Source organism: Bombus pascuorum, chromosome 9 (genome assembly GCF_905332965.1).
Source record: "Bombus pascuorum chromosome 9, iyBomPasc1.1, whole genome shotgun sequence".
Lineage (NCBI taxonomy): Eukaryota > Metazoa > Arthropoda > Insecta > Hymenoptera > Apidae > Bombus > Bombus pascuorum.
The window spans coordinates 14,422,065-14,429,687 of NC_083496.1; the positions used below are offsets into that span (position 1 = coordinate 14,422,065).

General features: G+C 31.7%; 1 protein-coding gene across 1 annotated transcript in view; it reads right to left on the reverse strand.

Moving 5' to 3' along the window:
• Nucleotides 1-2,037, reverse strand: part of LOC132910312 (uncharacterized) — a 63,813-nt gene extending 61,776 nt beyond the window's left edge. The window contains exon 1 of the mRNA XM_060965912.1: nucleotides 1,778-2,037. The gene's annotated coding sequence lies outside the window, so the exon portion shown is untranslated. The remainder of the gene's footprint in view (nucleotides 1-1,777) is intronic.
• Nucleotides 2,038-7,623: the final 5,586 nt, after the last annotated feature.

The window sequence follows — 7,623 nt, forward strand, 5'->3', positions numbered from 1 at the left end:
TGTTACAAAATTAATATAAAATGATAAACCACGTAATATAATAAAATTAAGTAATTAATGCTTTGGCAACAATCTTAGATATAGCTTGAATGTTGCATATGAAGGTTACAGGAGAAAACATGATAAGTACATTTTTTAGCTTTCTGACTTTAATATCACTTTATGATTAAAGAGGAGAATTTTAATATAAAATATTTCAAAATCCAAATAACCGGCTAAGTCCACAGATGTGGGCCTTTTAAAAATAACTAGTAAATTGACGACGATTTGTAGAAACCTAATTATTTTGAGAAGCAATATTTTAATATCTTCAATACCGTAACATTATGACGAGCAATGCATATTTTTTAAATTTTGGAGAGAATGTAAAAACACATGACTAACTCCGAAACCAAATATAAAGATATTAGTAATACGAAATTGATTGACAATGTAGTGTGTCTTAAAATTACCTTTCTATAAAAAATAAAAAATGTAACTTATCATGTTCTTTTCCAGTAGTCTTCGTATGCCATCTTCCAGCTAAAATAAAATTGTATGATAATAATTTGTTATTTATAGTAAATCATTCCATGTTACACTCGAGGATATAACTGACATGTATTATACGATATATATGTATGTAATAATAAAATGCAGTGCTGAGTAAAATATGTAGAAAAAATATTTGAAGTACTATTTTAAGTAGTCGTCATTTTACAGTTCAAATAAAATAGTATTTCAAATAGAAAACAAAATTTCGGAAAATAAAATTATTTTTATTTCCATATTGTATTGCATAAAAATAAAATATTTTAACTTTGTATCATAAATAGTATCTAAAACATTTAACAATTAAAATTAAAAGTGAAAATAGATTAAGAATAAAGTTAATGTTGGAATGTAAAAATCCATAATATTTGCAAATTAAATTTATTTTCTTTTTAAGATTGACTATTTACATATAACAAAATGCATCGTTCAAAGTTTTCATCACTTAGACTACTCCTTTGTGAACAAAAAGTCAATCCAGCGTAATTTAATAGTTTTTTAACTGAAGGACACGTCGATATCGACTTATTATATTTTGAAAATAAATAAATAAAATTGTTTCTTCTACTTGTACTTTGTGATACTTTGGATTCGCTAATTTTTATCATCTAAATATTGCAATAATTCTAATTCTATAATATTGCTATGAGTGTCAGCGATATCACTACTGAGTTTTTCAATGAATGTTAAAAAGTCATGTTCCTGTATCTTGTATTCTGCCTTGCGGAAATGAAAAAGACTGAAATCATGTATCTGGAATTGCTATTTCTTTTAAAGCTCTTAACACTGTTTCTCTAATATAATTACGTTTATCTATCATTATATTCTTTAGAAGCTACTGTAATCTTCATATTGGATAGTAAACAAATATAAATTAAACTAAATAAAATATGTCAATATAAGCCTCACTGCTTTCAGTATTTCTCAAATAAAATATTATTCTTTTTCTCACTTTTTCTCACTAAACCTTTTTCTCACTTTTTCTCACTAAACCTTTTTCTCGCAAGTAACCTATTTTATTTTCGAAAGTATACATACGAATTAAAATAAAACAGGCTATTCACAATTTAATATTTGAAATAATATTTTACCCAGCTTTGATGAAATGTTATCCTTTTCATAATGCAAGTATCAAATGATTAATATGTATGGGCATGTATTATATATTTGGACACCATTTCACACGTTTATTTATTCTTTAAAATAAGAAAGTCTTCGTTTAAAACAGTGACAGTTTTGTAGTTACCTTGTAACATGTATGTATTGCTTTTCTAAATACTGTTCTGATTGTTGTCAGCGCTTTCACTATGGTATTTTTAAATACTTCTTGTTCTCTTCTTTCTGTTCTTCTAATTTGATTTTTAGTAGACGAAGATAAACACTATGAATCACGTGAACATGAGAACACCAAGATCGAAATTTATAGTCGTATAAACAGGTTCAAAACGAGAGAGGATCGAACGATGATTGCTTCTCCTGGGCTACGGTCGGCGGTCAAGTCGACGTCGCTCACTGCACAGGCGTCGATCGATAGAAACAAGAAAAGCCACCCTTGCAACTTGCGAACTCTACCCAGGGATACAGGACACACAACATTTTATTATACTGTGTTTTTAAAGTTATATAATTTAACTTTCCATATAATTTTTTTAATCGCTATTTTGATGTACAAATGATTTGCGTATGGATTTGTACTTTCGACACCTTCGAAATTAAAATAATAATGATAAAACCTATTAAGGTGAGATAAATATAGTTTTCCACTATATATATGATAAAAATATTTTATCGATGTAGTAAGATACATTTTATGCAGTAAATCGCTGGTTCTAACATGACTATTCCTTCGTTGTAACAATACTTGTATTATTCAGCAACTTACAGTTTACAGATGACTGCTATCTCAGTTGAATTTGTGAGGATCCAACTATATTTATAAACTAAAAATATTGGCATTTCATCGAATATCCTTTTGAATCAATCTTTTTGATCAACTGCTTAAGAATAATAAACAATTTGTCCTGGAACGTTCTTACTTTTTCCTAGAATTAGATCTGTATCTACTGTCATTTTTTGAGCCCAGAAAACTGATGCCAATAACATTTGACTTAATTTCAGAAGAGATTTTTATCTAAGGACAGGACAGTCATCCAAGAAGTCGAAGTAAATAGCTGAATATAAACGTATACAAATTACGGCACAACAGCAAGATATTATTAGCAAGCTATTTACAAACAATATCATTTAGATTTTATATTTTTTGACATATTATAACTAAAGGTATAATATACATTATACGCAGGTTTTCGCTTAGAACCATTACATCTTGCTTTGAAGTTCTGTATAATAAACAAATGGAAATTTAAAATAATTTCATTTACAAGTACAAAACTGCAAGTACTAATTACTACATTAATAAATTGGGATATGGTAAAAAGAAGGTGTAACATATATAAATAACTTTCTATTTCAATGTTACATAAATATTACAATAAAGTATTTTACTAAAGTATACATATATTTATGAATTATACCTACATTTTCAAGACTTTATATTGTGATATTTCTATCCATTCACTTGTTTTAATATCCAAAATGTGTTAATATCACATTTAATTCAAACACACTTACTTGTGCTTTAAATTCAACACTCTCATTTTTTTTTTTCTTCTTAATGTACCATTTACGGAGGAAATTGGGGAACTCGGAAGTTCAGAAAATTATGAAACTTCGTATAGAAGCAGAGTAGATCATTTATTTTGTATTCAAAGTCATTTCCTGAAAAAAGTCTAAAATTTTCTTTTGCGTCAAAAATGTAGAGAAGAAGTTTAGACTAAGTTGTATCGTACTTTTGTTTATAAAAATATGTAAAAATAATCTTCAAAGATCCATATTTCTTAACTAACCTCATTTTTAATTCTGAACACAAAAATTAGACATTTATATTACGTAAATTTATGCAAAGACATTTCTCACAATTACCTGTTTTCAGATGTATACTAGATGTTTTTGTGAAAGACTTTACTCTTTTTAAATTTTGATGTAACTGTCATACGTTCTCTCATAATCTGCTTATTGAAAAGGCATCAATGCCTTTCTCACTCCGTGGCCAGATCCTTTAGATAATGTCCCCATTCTTTGGCAATGCGATATCGGAATGCCTGCTACCCGTAAACTATCTCATGCATTCTCTATATATTCATATCATCAACACCTCATAGCACTTCCAATCACCGAGTATCCACTTTCCAAATATTCACTCAAAGATCCTGTCGAAGTCCTTAATAACTTGTTTAATTTTTTTGTCTTTTTTGTCAAAATCTAGGAAAAAGGTGAAATTAATTTTTTTATTGATATGAGATAGACCAGAAACGGGCCTCTGTAGCTATCGCCATATAAACCTCTTGTGAAAAATTAACAAGGTCTTTGAGAAGGTAATCGGTAAGGCTGTGATGAGACACTGTAGTAAAATTGAAACTCTCCAAGATCAGCAATTTAGATATTGATCACATCATAATAATATTTTGCATGCCATGTCTAAAGTTATCTGGTCAACAATAGACATTTGCCGATGAAGCAATGTTAACTTTTGCGTTGAGGCCTTGCTTGTGGACTTGAAAAAGGATTGCATAAACTGAATTTTTTAACCTATCTAATACAAATGATTTGGTGCATGATCACAGGAAGGAGTTTTTCTGTGTCCGCTGATGGCTTAACATGCGATTTGACATTCGATGCTGTGAATGGATTATAGCAAGATACTATCAACGCGTCTACTTTGTGTAATTTATATTTCAGCGATGTTCTCAATTTGTTTGGCTTAAACAGTGATAGGGCCAATTCGGCATTGCATTTGCGAATGATTTGTTGATTTATGGGATGAATAAATATTCTTTAAAGATAAATAAACGTGATCAGAACATTTTTAATCGTTTTAAAATTTTGAAGCTCCAGATTAACATCCATACGTGTGGAACTATCTCGTTTCGCTCTTGCATGTCCAGATATCACCACACTAACTCGTAATTGCTTATAAAAAAAAGTATTTCGTTATCTGTGTATCCACCTGCATTTTAAATTGCAATTTTTTGGACATATTAAAGTCTAGATGAACAAATTCCAGAAAGCTTTCATAATCAATAAGCGTCTTCTCTTCTCTAGATATTTAAACAAAGGGGTTAAGCTCCCCTGTTATAAATTATATATATATATATATATATATATATATATATATATATATAATATATATATATATATATATATAATATATGTATATATATAATATATATAATATATATATATATATATATATATATATGTCGGGTTAACATTATGATTAGAGTTACGGCCGTGTAATGAATATTCTGTGGAATTAGCCATCGTTGTTACGCAATCGAGGTAATGTTAAAGCACTGGTGTGAGTATTACAGAATCGACAAGTAACCGCGATGATTAGACGCTAATGACAATGGTCTTAGGTTTGATAACGAATCCGCGGTCAATGGGATAACAAATATACTTTCTTCCAAAGTTTAAGTCGGACTCGTGAAGTGTTCACTGATCGTAGAAGGCGTTGTTCCCTCGCTAATGAGACCGCACAAGAGAATGTCTTATCTGTCGCGATGATGCTGCAGAGGAAAACTATGATGGGGTGTGTCTAAGAGCACGAGATCATCGGATTCGTCGAGAAAGGCCTCCGCTTGGAAAGTGAGGGAAATAGGCGTTGTCGTTAATTGGTTAATTTCTATGTTGGTAGTTAGAAAAAGATGCTAGTCGCCCTTGAGAGAAAGTTGCTGGCGGGAAGCATCGTTCGTAAGAAAAGCAGATTTCCGTATCTTCCCGTAATAGGTGATAGATTTAGGAACTGTTAAAATAAAGACTGTTTATCCGTTTGAAGGACCTTAGTTAACTAAATCTTAAGATTTATAGCATGTCCTTTGGAGATGCATCGACATCTGATAATCATTGTGCGCAAAGAATAGGGTCTGTGTTGGCGAGCCACGGGACAGAGACCATTGGAATGTTTACTGTCAAGTGTCGGTACAACTATTTTCTTTTCACTATGCAATTCTACACCTCTGTTAGGCTGAACGTTCATCCTGTGACCGCGGCTACGTTCGGCAACTAGTTGTCGCCTCGAGCCTAAGCTCATTATCTCAAGTCTCGAACAATTATATTTGGATTAATTTGCAAAGGCTACAGTATTGGAAATTTTCCAAAGAATTGCAGTGTCATATACAGTAGCGGACAAAAGTTTAAGACGATGATTTGTAAACCGGATTACAAACATCTTATACGCATATTGTTCTTCTATTCGGTTTGTCTCTTTGGAATAACGTAGCTGTATGTTTGACCTTCGTAACCTCAGACAGTCAGTTGTTAAATACAAACAATGTAGGAGTTACAACAGTTAGTTACCGCCTAGCACTTGGAAACAGTGGACATTAGTTTAAGACGATCTGTGTAAAACGTGAGTACGAGTACAGTTTTTGAACATTTTGATTCTGGAATGTCAAAATCATTGTTTAGTGTACCTTTTATTGCTTAAAATTCATTTAGGTAGGAACAGACTATGGGTAAATCAAAGAATTTACTTGAAAACGAAAGGGAACAAATCGTAAGGCTGCGAAAGCAAAGTAAAACCTTCACCGAAATAGCAAATATAGTGAACAGGTCAGAAACAGCTTGTAAACAAGCTTGGTATAAATGTTTAAAGACAGGCATGTATCGCGATCAACCGAAAAACGGAATACCGCGAAAAACAACGCCGAAAATGGATCGCCGGATTCATCGATCGAGCGAAAAGGATCGTTTTCGCAGTGCAAATAATATTGCTGCGGTGAAGAACTACAAAAACGATACACAAATTAGTGCTAGATCTGTTAGGAGAAGATTAGAAGACTTTAAATTAAGTGGGCGAAAACCCCAAAAGAAACCACTGCTGAGTTCTAGAAATCGAAAAAGACGACTTGCATTTGCCAAGACTCATAAGCATTGGATAAGCGAAGATTGGCAAAGGGTATTGTTTTCGGACGAATCGAAATTCAATCGCTTCACTTCTGACGGGATACGGTATGTTAGATGTCGAAATGGCAAAAGTTTGAAAACACAGTGCGTTTTAGAAACTCTTAAACATGGTGGTGGAAACGTTATGGCGTGGACGTGTTTTTCTCGAAGCGGCCCTGGTCCGATATGTCGTATCAATGGAATTATGGACCGTTTTCAATACAAGGACATACTCAAGAACACAATGTTACCTTTTGCACGCAACAATATGAGTGATGATTTTATTTTTCAAAATGATAATGATCCGAAGCACACGGCTCGGGTTGTGAAACAGTTTTTTCAAGAAGAAAATATCACCGTGCTGCCGTGGCCGTCGCAATCACCAGACATTAACCCAATCGAGAATTTGTGAAGCATCATAAAAAAGACAGTACAAGGTTATAAACCGAAAAATTTAAATGAACTTTACTCTACGATTGAAACAGCCTGGAATAATATTACGGTAGATTAATATAAAAAATTAATAGATTCTATGCCAAGAAGATGTACCGAAGGGATAAGAAATAACGGATATTGAACAAAATATTGAATTTAAACAAAAATTGTGTATATTTTTTAACCAAAAATTAATATTTTTTGTATAGTCTTAAACTTTTGACCGACGAAATATTATACAGATTTCGTTCCTTTTTTATAACTTAGCTATTGAGCAAAATATCAAAATGAAATTTTTTTTCTAAGTGTACAAACAAATGTACAATTAGTTAATACCAAAAGTAGAACACCGTATTTATATTTTTTATGGAAAGTAAATCAATTATTTATTTCTTCCATTTCGTCTTAAACTTTTGTCCGCTACTGTATATATTTGCCTATGCATTTCCAGTATATTTCAATGTTACGACTCGTCAAATGGGAAAGATTAGACTAGTAGAAAGGAAAAGTTTGTAGCACTGTATAGGGATTTTTCGATCCAAACACTCTAATCACAAAAAGTACGTGAATGGTACTAAAATACCGAGAATTGATTTGTTTACGTCTGAGCTTAACAAGAACTTCTAGCCGAATGTCCAGAATGTGCCTGAC